General features: G+C 44.6%; 1 protein-coding gene across 1 annotated transcript in view; it reads left to right on the forward strand.

Moving 5' to 3' along the window:
- LOC147676740 (serotransferrin-B-like) overlaps window positions 1–12,448 on the forward strand; it is a 95,149-nt gene that overhangs the window by 20,654 nt on the left and 62,047 nt on the right. The window lies entirely within an intron of this gene.

Genomic DNA, 12,448 nt, shown 5'->3' on the forward strand with positions numbered 1-12,448 from the left:
TTCTCCAAAATTGCACCAACGCTCTGCCCTTTTATCACCCAACTTTTTAATCAATCAATCACCACCGCGTCCTTTCCGGAAGCCTGGAAACACGCATCCGTGACCCCCCTCCTGAAAAAAGCCGGGTCCGATATCTCCAATCCGGAGAACTATAGGCCAATTTCCCAGCTCCCTTACCTTTCCAAGGCTTTGGATAAACTGGTCAACACACAATTGTCCCGCTATCTGGAAGACAATTCACTCCTGGACCCCTCCCAGACCGGCTTCAGAGTCAACAATAGCACCGAAGCAACGTTGCTGGCAGTGTCGGACAGTGTCAGATGCATCACAGATCAAGGGGGATCTGTGGCTCTGATACTGCTTGACCTGTCAGCGGCGTTTGATACGGTAGCACACGATTGCTTACTAAACACCCTCCTGAGTAAAGGGGTGCAATCCACAGCTCTGAGCTGGATTAAATCATTTCTCAGCAAGCGCACCCAAGCAGTGCACATGGGCCAGTACCACTCAAAACCCTACCCCACCAGCTGTGGGGTCCCACAAGGGGCCTCACTGAGCCCCACTCTCTTTAATGTCTATGTTTCATCTCTGGCCGACATTGGAAGAAAGTGGGGCATCGGCATATGTTCTTACGCCGACGATACACAGCTGATGGTAACAATGGGCGAAGAGGCGGAGACAACAAAGAAAAAACTACATAGCTGTCTCTCCGAAATGGCGGACTGGATGCGCAACCACTGCTTAAAACTAAACGCCGGCAAATCGGAGATACTACTGTTCGGAGGAGCCAAACTCACATGGAACGCCACATGGTGGCCACCATCATTGGGGTCAGCCCCCACCCCAAAACAGCATGCCAGAAATCTGGGTATCATCATGGATGACGCCCTATCCATGAAGGACCACATACGATCACTTTGGGGCAAAGGCTTCGCAATACTTAAACTCCTGGCAAAAATCTTTCCCTGGATACCTCTGGACTGCCGACGTACAGTCACTCAGGCCCTACTGGTCAGCCGCCTGGATTATGGCAATGCCCTGTTCGAAGGGATGAACGAACAACTGTTCTCCCGACTACAGGTCCTACAAAACCAGGCAGCTAAACTGGTTTGCAACAAAGGCAAGCGAGACTCAGCATCCGCATGCCTCAGGAAACTCCACTGGCTACCAATGCGCCAGAGGGCTACCTTCAAAATACTCTGTCACGCGCACAGAGCGCTTAATAAAACTGGCCCCACTATCCTCCAAGGGAAAATTGAATTCTATACCCCCAACAGGAATTTAAGATCGAACCAACTGGCTCTGGCTACACCCAAGCGCATTTACAAGGCAAGGACCGGCGGACGCGCCTTCTCATATCTGGCCGCCAAAAGGTGGAATGAGTTACCTGTAGAACTCAGACACACCACAAACCACTCTCAATTCCGAAAAAAACTAAAAACTCACCTTTTTCCCTAAAAACTAACTCTCAGCACTGTCCTCGGCAGTCTCTTTTGTTTACAGCGCCGTGATATCCCCTGGGATGAGTGTCGCGCTTTATAAATACCAGAAATAATAAAATAGCACGAGCTGAGCCTGTCTCCAGCTGTCGGGAACAACTCCCTTAGCTGTTCCGGGATAATGCCATACCATATACTATTAAGAGCATTATAATCCATTGCGGTTATGTGCTAACTTTGGTTTGGCTTTATCGAAACATGTCGTGTAAGGTGTCATACGATTTAGAATACTACCCCCTCGCCAGTCCTGGCGACGGGGGTAGCATTCCACCCTTCTAGAGGGAGAAGACATGTTACTTTACTAAAACGCGGTTAATCCTAACCAGAGGCTCAGCATCACAAAATGGATGCTGCTGCCACCGACACAAGTCTGACCTCCTGCTGCTGACCGAAACTTGGCAGAGGAGGCCTGGACAAAGGGTTTCCTGTCGTGGGGAGGTGCTACACCACCCCAGACAGGAGATACTGTATTGGGGCAGGGAGGGCTGAAAGAAACTAGACACTGCCTGGGGAGCACAAGGCTTCCCCTTGCATAATCCGGTCAAACCGGTTCTGGGGCTCGCCAGCCCCAGTCCGAGCGCGACCCTGGACAAAGGGAAAGGGGTGTAACCACCCCCTTCCTGGGTCCCACCCATAGGAGGGACCTAGTAGGTAATCCAGCCCACTAGATTGGTATAAGAGTGGGAGCAGTGCCAACGTACATCAGATTATCCTGACTGAAACTTATGAAATGAAACTCTGGACCCTTCGACATCCTACTCGACGTAGAAGACTGAAGAATCTCCCTTGTGGTCAAGGAGTGACCACCCTGTGCAAACAGGCACCATCCAGCACCTCACTGTTTGTCGCTCGAGTTCCGGCGGGAACTGCAAAAAAGCAGAGATCGACAAGACCCAGCGTTCCCGCCTTCTTACAGCCCGATCCACAGTCCCAGAGAATCTGAGACCCGTGGAGGCGACCTGAAGCGTGGGGCCGGCCATCTTGGAAAAACCATGAGGCGCTGACCGTGCAGTTCCCGAGGCTCCCTCGACGCTGTGCATTGGGGTCTGAGAAGCCCTAGCCCTGAGCAGCTTTTGCACTAAAGCTACCCCCTCCACACTCTCCGAGTGCTGCGTGGGGCCCTTCTGCATTTTGCTGCTCAACGCATTGGTCCAGTCGCTTGCCCGTTGGCTAGCGGCCCCAGTACCGACGACCCTTTGAATTCGCTCTACCAGTCCGGTTGCTCTGGACTGGCCCCACTCCCCTGAAAAGGAGCACCCGCTCTAACCTTCCTGGTCCAAGTAAAAAGCGATCTTCGAATCCTGCGTGGGTTGCGCTTGCCAAGGTTTGTTTGCTCCAATCCGGAAGCCGACAGCGAGAGCCTTCGTGGGACAGCTCTTGGTCCACTCCAGGACCTCCTCGGTGCCCCAGAGTCCACGTGGCAGCGGAGACAAGCTTCTCGACAACCACCTGATTGCGCCCGACATTGCCTGGTTCCTTCCTGGTTCCACCCTGGTCACTGCTGAGTGACCCAGACTCTGTCCCCTCTGCTTTCAGGTTACCTTCAGCTTTGATCCACCCTTGGATCGCAGCGGACACTTCTCTTCTGACCGCCTGCAGCATCATCATCTCCAGGCTCCATAGATCCACACGACGAAAGCCGACACGACTTTGCACCTGTGCACCCGCTTCCTGTGGGTGAGGTAACTCTTGAACGCCGGTGCTCCTGTAAAGGTATACACCTCTAGAGTCTAGGTCTAAAGTTTTGTCCTTCTAGGTAAGTCGGAAGACTCTTAAAACAGTAACTCGATAACTTTTACGCACAATTGACTTTGCATTGGTGTATGTGTGTGCTTTCAGCGCTGCACCCGAATCCCGCTGGCTTTTCCCGACTTCAACATTGCTAGTCCCGATTGCTCCCAGCGATTCCCCAGGCCCTAGGCCTGACCACTGTTCGATTAATGATACTTATACCAAAGTGGTATGAGTGGCCCCTGGGCCTCATCCAAAATTGTGCAACTTTTATATGTTTAACTGTGCTTTTGTTTAAACGCTTGTGCCTCTGCACTCATAAAGAGTACAGAGGATTATTCTAGTAATAAATACATATATTTTTATAATATATAACTTGTGTTTTGTCCTTTCATTTGATATTACAGGATTGTGATTGGTAAAACAGCTTGCTTTACATGCCCTCTTGAGTTAAGCCTTTAATGCTGCTTAGTCCATGCTACCCTTAGGATAGCTTGTCTATAAGGTTGACTTACAACCATCACCATAAGGGATTGTTTGGACTGATACAAGGTGCCCCGAGAATTGGAGACATCATATATCAGGCCAACTTCTCACATATGTCGAAAAACTTTGTAAGTCGACAATTTAGCTGCACTCTCTCTGGATTGAAACACAGCAGTGCTGTAGTGTAGTTCCTATTTTCCCTATAGGTCCTGCGCATTGGAATAACATAAACAGTAGTATAAACGTAGAAGTGCGGCCTTCCAGGTCTCTACTGACTATGCTAAACTTAATTGGGTTTGTTACCAACTAGCTCAGAGGTCACTGGAAACTTTCTTGACTGAATAGAAAGTGATCAGCTTCCCTGGTACAGACAAGAAGGGATTCAGTTTTCCAACAACTGCATAAACATGACAACTTTGCTCCTTAAAATAAGAGTCAATCTCTAGAGTCGTGTGAAACAATAGACAGTTATTTTACTCAGTCAGTTGTGCAGATTACTTTCACCAAGATGCAGAGAAATAGAGAGACGGGCGTTTTCAATAAAAAGGTATTATTTATTGAACAGTCTTTCTTCTCGTGCAAGAGAAATGAATTGCCACAATTGCAAGACAAGTTATTATAAAAAGTGCGTACAGTAAAATGAGGATTGCGAAATAATACTGTAAAAGCATTGATATGGTTTCTTAGCCATACAATGGTTAAAATGAATAAAATATATACATTCATATATACATTTGACTAACGTACTCAACTGGTGCTTCTAACTACGCCTACCCCAGTGTACCTGACCTAAGCCTAATACCTGGGAGGGAGTAAGTAAGTAGGAGTTTTAGTTAAGTTGGTTTTGCCAAAGTTTGCTTCAAGAATTCTCTATAAGGGTTTAGTCAACACCATACCTCTGGAATAGAATGTTGGAGGTCTTGTATCTCCTTCCAGGACTCGATATCCCAGTCACTCGCAAGAGTAGGCTGGAAACGCCGGAGCTGGATTTTCTCTGCAGGAGAAAAGACAGTGTCTCTCTCAGCGCGTCGAGGAGGAGGAGGGGCAGCGTCAGTGGGCAGCTTGTATCTGCTGGGCTCTGCAAGGGACAGCTGTTCTGCTCCTGTATTCACCACACCATCGCTATCATCGATGTCGTTGAGGCAGCGTTTGCTTAAGGCAACGTTGGTAATATTTATGCCTGAAAGGTGCCTGGTTTGACGTAAGTTTTTGGATATAAGACGTCAATAAAGATGTCACTAGGAAGTGATCGTCTCTCAGTGCTCGTTAGAGTTCTATTACTAATCAAAACATAGCAAGCGGGGCTTTCCCAGTTTGCTGAGTTTTATCTTGTTAAAGAACTCGGAGTGTAATCTAGGAATCTTAGATAGTGGCTTCTGCTGTGTCATTTGCTCTAATGAGCTGCAGAGGAAGAGATTCTGAAATGTGGCTCTGATCGTGTTAGGCAAGAGACGAGTTTCTGAAATATCGCTCTTGATTGTTTATGCCATTATAGGGGTATAAATGGATTATAGCCGTATAGGGGCATAAGGTCACAGTATTGATCTGGGTCCTAGATTAGAACGCGACACCCACTCCACGAATTTATGTCCATCAAATTACTAAAAACTATAGCAAAAGATGCATGTGTAACATTACCCGCCCCAAAATACATATTCGCATTTGAAATGGCGTATTTGAAATACATGGAATTATTTGTACTGTACGTCTAAGCATAGAAATCATTCAAAATTATAGCATATGTAATCAGTGAACGATTTTGCGAAAAAAAATTACACATGAAATATCTCTTAATACAGAAAAAAAGGGCGAGATAATTTCATCGCATAGAATGCATTTGCTGTAACATGTGCTAGAGGCTGATGTAAAGTTATTATGTCTCTAGAAGTACCTAAAAATAGAAGTTCTGTTCTTTATGAATAGGTCTACTTTAAGCAAAGAATTTTTGTGCCAGATAAAAGGTAAATATTTTGAAAAATGTTCAATTAAAAAAAAAAAAATTCTTGGTGAACGGGGGAATAGAGTTCCAACGTGTTTCAGTAGTTTTTGTTGATCAAAACTGAAGGCCGAATTCAGAGTTCACGGGAACGCTGTGGGTTGGAATGCTTTTCAAAAATTATTGTTTCTGTTCGGGGGAGAACATCATATCAGACAGGCTCTCAAAGAATTGGTCTACAAAATCAGGTGACAGTTCGACCAAGTTCGATAATGCTGTAACTTGGCAGGTGGGAGAATGATTGCTATCATCAAAGTCTGGATCAGCAATGCTCACAGAAGGTCGTACCTGGGTGATGTTGCTTTTATTTCTCGCTCCACTGTCACCACCTAGTCGTAGCACAGGAGTCTCAACGAATGCCGTCATCAGGATTGGTAGCCGCTGGGGACAACACAATGCGTGAGCCGTTATAGGACTTAGAAAAGTATTGATATCCATTGGTACTGCTGATGGAAGTGCAAGACAGATGTCCAACACACACTCATCTCCACATAGCATACATCGAAGCACAGGTAAGATGCAGGTCTGCCATATCGGTCTGAATGAAAGAAACCAGGTCATGTTCAGATCTCTTAGCCGGGCTAATCCAAGGACTTTAGTTATGCGGTCCCGGTAGTGTATTGCTAGGATCGTTTCTTCCATCCTTGTCGGAGTCATGTCTGAGTTTTGGCTTGCCATATCGGAGCAGGAGGGTCAAAAATAAAATGCCTGCTACAAGTCCCAAAATCAGGGGTATGCCGCCAAAGACTGAATGGACAAAATTAGGAATGATTCCTAGAATTGCTTTGAATGGTGTTAACAGTCCCGTAAAAATGGTCTTAAATACGCCTGGGATGCCTATGGCACTCGACATGTTAAGAATTTGGTTAAGCATTTCTGTGAAATGCACGGGGCAATTTGTTGATAAAAGGTCATGAATCTCTGATGTTGTCCTTGCAACTTGGAGATCATACGTCTCTTTTGATGACGTGATGGGCACTGTTGTCTGCAAAAGCACAGACTTCATTCTGCTTAAAGTATCAATTTGTATAGAAGAGACATTCAAACAAGGCCATATGGGAGTCTCTGAGTCTCCAGGGCCGTTTGGAAACAATGCTTGCATACAGCATTTGACCATGGAAGTTACTTGAACGAGATATGCTTTCCCTGGCAAAAGGCCACAACAGCTGTGATCCGTTATTAGAATGTAACTCCTGTTCGAGAGTTGCTTAAAGAAAGGCTCTATCTGCGTTGCAGGTGTGACATGTTGGTGGCATGAAAGGTTCTTTGAATTTCCTTCACAGGCTCCGTGTAAATTAATACCGTGGCACAAAAGTATACCGCTTAGTGAATGTTTGCAGTTTTCACCACTAAGAAATACATTTTTGTTGTTGTCACTATAGCATGTGTGTGTGTATGGTAATTTCCATGCTGACTTAATGTATCCTTTACCCAAACGTTCATACTGGCCAGTCGGTATGTATTCAAGGCAATTTTTAAATCGGAAAGTTGTTATCGGAATTGTGATAATCCCGTGTATTATCTATTCAATGACAGGACTTTCTGACATTGTCAAAGGTAATCTCTCAAGTTTTTCGATGCTCAGGATTGTATAGTCTGCTCCTTTCTGTGTCAAGCTGATTTGTTTATCAGTAAGGTTAAAGATGGAAAACAATGACGTTGTGTTGATTAAGGGTGGGCGGTCAGCTACGCTCCGTGCACGGAGTGCGCGTAGTGCCGTCTCCTACGCATTTTGCGTAGCGGGCGTAGCCAGGCGGCACTACGCGCGCTCCGCGCGCTCCGCAGACGGTGCATAGCCGGCCGCCACCCGCCTCTCTCCCGCCTTCCCACGAGAAATGCGCATGCGCGGGCGCCCGCGCATGCGCATTAGTATTCGAAATGGCGGCGCGAATCCAGGGACGGCGAGAGGGAGCCCCGGGGACGCAGCGGACAAGGTAAGTGTTTTTAAAAGCTTTCTATCCTTTTATTGAAGCATTTAGGGAGGGCGGGAGGGAGGCGGGCGGCGCGTAGTGGGGCTACGCGGAGTGCGCGGGTGGGCGTAGTTTTGTGCCCACTTCGCGTAGCTCCGCGTAGCCCCACTCCGCACACTACGCCCAGGGTTAGTGTTGATTAAACGCCAAGGCACATAGCCTGAACGAAGATTTTGCAGCGTCCAGCCTAACTGTACAATAGAACGCAATTGTGACTGGCCATGCTGTAACATTAGCAAGTCTTTGTCTATTATATCTATGGCAGATGATACAATACTGTCCAGTGAATATATTCTGGAGGACAGAGTCATTAACCCATTGTCCACAACAGAAAGTGATTTTTCCAAATTAATACGATCAATTTCTTGTATTTTTTCAGCTGTTTCAATTTGTGTTACTTTCCAAGCCTCGTTGTAAGCCGCATATATACTGGTCGCTATGAAACGCTTTTGACGCTGTTTGCGAGGTCCCAGAATGAAATCGCGCAAATCAGCACCATCTTTAAGTAAAGATAAGTGTTGCTTAATTTCTGCCAGTGTGGATGTTTCTAGCCATTCAAGGCACAGCTTCCCTACACTGTATGTTGTTACTATCCCTGGATGTTGTCTCTGGGAGTATCTAGGGTCTGGTCTGGTCATGGCTAACCCCTGTGTTTTATTCAGGAATCTATCTTGACAGTTGTTTGTGTCAGTGGGCCAGATTAACCACTTTTTCCAATCAGGATGTGTTCTGTTTAGATGTAAAATTTTAGATACGTCTATTTCAGTATCTGTTGTTGCATTATCAGGTATTGGCTTTGGAATAGACAGTTTGTTAACGTCTTTAATCTTAGCTAGGCCAAGACAGGTTGTTTGGTGAATTGTGTCATTTAAGAACATTAATTGTTCTGGGATCATGCAGGCTCGAAATAATGCTTCTATGCCTTGTACCTGCCAATCTTTTGTACCCCAGATAGTTTTTGTTTCAATGTTATTTTTCCAATAATCAAAACCAAATGTCATAATTTTTTCATCAAATGCTTCTGAATATATCAATTTAGTATTTGTCAGCATAGTTTTCAATCCTGCTTTATCTAACAGTTTATAATAAAACGTTTCTGCATCACTAGTGTTAAACCCTGAGAAGTACTGGAATTTCTCATAGAATGTTTTAGAACTGCTTTTAGGTGGAGTAGCACAATGTTCCCATTGGTTATATTTAAAAACATTTCTAGGTTGTGCAGATTTATGCAAGCAATGATCACCGTAATGTGAGAAGCAGTACATCTGTTCATAACTAGACGAACCTTGTAAATAATCATGTTCTGTAAATCTTGCTGACAACACTAAATCAGACATCATATTATTAATACTTTCAAAATCCCAATCATCAGAAAATGTACTTGGTTTTACAAAGTCACTTAAGGAAACCTTGAACTGGTGAGGATATTTCAGGATTTCGACCGGACCATATACTTCATAGTCAGTTTTGTCCCATACTACCCCGCCGGGTATTGGAATGGCTGTGACATTTACTGTTGACAGTTCTCTTTTCTTCACGTGGGATGATTTGTGTGGTTTTAGGACTAAGTTGATGTTCTGACTTGCTGTGTCCATTGAACTGTATTTTTCCTCAATGAATTTTCCCAAACAAAGTACCATGATGAGCCAAAGCAGGAGGAAAAATACACCTAGACCAAACCAGAACTCTAACCATGGAGATATAAGGTACATTTCCTTGAGTTGATGAAAGAGTTCTGTTACTTTTTCTTTAAAAGTCTTTGTTTCTGGTGTTACTTCGGGGTTGCTTTGATCCTTAGAAATGTTATCGAAGTTGATGAAGTAGCCAGAGGCAGTTCTGTTCTCTCACTTTGTCTTTCGGTAGCACATTCTGATGCCACGTCATTGTAGACTGGTGTTTCATGACGAACTGTTTCAATCTGTGTTTCAAGAGGCACGAGTTCCATGGCATTATTGCGTAGTCCCTCTCTGTGCACTGCAGGTTTATCAAATGTGATTAGTCTTTCAGTTTGGACCTCTTGAATTGTTGCAAGTTTGGGTATTCTGTTGTTTCTTGGGAGTCCACTGGGCCTACTGTTGATTATAGGCCACATGCTTGTGGTTTTACCAGGTCGATTGATACAACTCTGTTCTCCTTTTTACCAGCAAGGAGCGGTAGTACTACTGATATTGTTCTCTTGATTTCCAAGACAGGTACAGCTTTTCTGTAAGAAGGCCCAAATTTCTTCTTCACCGCTATTTTTTCTCTGACTAGATCCCCAATCTTTGTAATCCAGACAGGCCTTGCTGGGGCTAGTGGTGCCTCGTCAGTGGTAGCTGGCTGTTGCTTTAACTTTTTGTTGCTTAAGGATTTTCTTGTTTTATTCAAGTCCTGTAAAACAGCCAAACAATCTTTGATGTCAAAGTCTTTATTCTTATCTTTTACCACTGATACCTGACTATCTAAGTCCTGAATGTACATTCTAGTTCCGAACAATAGTTCGTACGGGCTGAAACCTTTTAGAGAATTTCTTGGCAAATTGTTAAGACTTAACTGGACACCTATTAAATGTTTGACCCACCCATCACCCAAACCTAATACCTTCGCTGTTATAGATTGCTTTATGTCCCGGTTTTTTCTTTCCTCTACACTGTTCCCTTCGGGGTGTGATGTACAAGAGTATCGCAAGCCAACGCCCATGCTGGCAATGGCCTCCTTATAAGCTCGAGAGCTGAAAGCAGGACCCTGGTCAGAATGGAACATTGCAATTGCGTATGTGCCGATAAAGACTCGCAGATCTTTTATAACCGTTCTGGCGTCAGCCGAGCGCTGGGGCCACATTTATTAAGTGAATTTTTGTCTTAAATGATTAATAGGACACAGGATGGCATGTAGACAGCATTACCCTGTCTATAAACTGTAACTGGGCAACAGACTGGACCGGTTCACTACTGTGATCCCTGTCACAGTTGGGACAGTTCTTCACATATATTTGGTGTTGCACGCTCATCCCCGGCCACCAGTATACTGATTGTAATTCAGTCAGAGATTCCTTGATCTTTTTGTGCCTCGGACCTTCACCCATGTGTGCGTCTGCTATTAATAACTTTCTCCGGTTCATGTTTGGAATTACCCTATCCCCCACTCCAGGGATTCGAGCAAAAGGAACGGAGTTTGCATCAATTACGTATGTATAATTGAGTGGATAGTTCACGGGTAGTGCTGCACAGTCGCCTTTTACGGACGTTTTTACTGCCAGCATGGTTTCCCCGTCTATGTATTTTTCTGAACGCTTTTTTGTGGCTACGGAAGCCGGTTTAGTTGCTTCCACTGTGGCTGTAATAGCCAATGAATTCCCTGCAACGTGAACGCCATCACGTTGATGACTCAGACTGTGTATCACGTGAGTCTTTTGTAGTTCTTTCTGTAAAAGAACTACTTGTTTCCAAAGCATTTTATGCTTGATTGTGGCACCTGTGTCATCTTTGTAATCATTTTGAACCCAGCTCTGTAACTTATTATTGTAAGAGTTGACGCAGAAATGAGAATCGCACACGATTAGTGTTGGGAATTCACGTTCTGCATTTTCAAGCGCCATCTTTAAAGATCTGATTTCAGCTCGCTGAGCCGAACAGTTTCTCACTGATTCAGTTTTTGTTATTTTCGGTCTGAATTTACCGCACAGCCAGCGACCTTTAACAATCGCGCAAGCTGCATTGTAGGATTTGTTCTCTAAGTTAAAATGCTGTACAAATCTATCTGTATAGATTATACAGGAGTATTGTTGGAGAGGCAGAAGTTCGATTGGCAGAGGATATTCTTCTTCATAAGTCAAATCATTCAGTTTTTCCAGTTGCGGGGCGAAATAGTATTTCACATCTTCCGCTCCAAGAGAATTTACACACTGTTTCCATTTCGGATCCAGTGACACTGTAGACAGATTTACTGGGCAGAATAGCGCCTCGAAGGCGGATTCCGCTGTGAGGATATTGATCCTTCTGCCACGTGCTAGTTCTCGTTCATTCGCTAATGCAGTTTCTACTGCTTTCACAGTTTTTTCTGTGGGACAATGTTTTTTCCGCTTGTGTGTACAAGTGTGATTTGTAAGCTATTGGTACCTTTTCTCCCTCATTAGAGGTCAGGTACGTGAATCCGCATCTTCCTGGGATTACTTTGATTACAAGATCGCGTGTGTTATGTGTATCTAATTTTGTTTTTGCTAACATGTCTGTTTGCAGTGATCTCAAAATTTCTGTGTGTTTTTGAGTCCAAGTGATTGGTTTAAAATCAGGGTTAATTAGTTCATAGAGAGGTTTAACCCTCTCCGCATAATTTAGGATGTAAATTCTTCCGAAATTCAGAAAGCCTAGAATCGATTGTAAGTTCTTCAGCGTTTTTGGTGCTTGGAGTACAGCGCACTTCTCTAAGAAGTTGTCCGCTAGGCTTTTTCCTTCACTTGATAATTCGTATCCTAAAAATAATACTGTCAGATGGGCAATTCGGGACTTTTTAAAGTTGAATTTGTAACCCTCTGCTGCGAACCCAAGTATTATGGTGTTCACCCTTTTCAAGTGAGTCTCCAAGTCGTCATCTGTTAGATAGATGTCATCGACGTAAGATAATGCCTCATCATCATACATTTGTAGTAACTCTGTTACTCTGGCTGAGAATAGTCCTGGGCTGTTCTTGAATCCCTGTGGGAGCCTACAGAAATTTTCTGAGACCCCATTACTGAGAAAGCGGTCAAGTATCTGCTTTCTGGTGCAATATTTTGACAAAAGAAACCA

The sequence above is a fragment of the Lissotriton vulgaris genome, chromosome 12, assembly GCF_964263255.1.
Source record: "Lissotriton vulgaris chromosome 12, aLisVul1.2, whole genome shotgun sequence".
NCBI lineage: Eukaryota > Metazoa > Chordata > Amphibia > Caudata > Salamandridae > Lissotriton > Lissotriton vulgaris.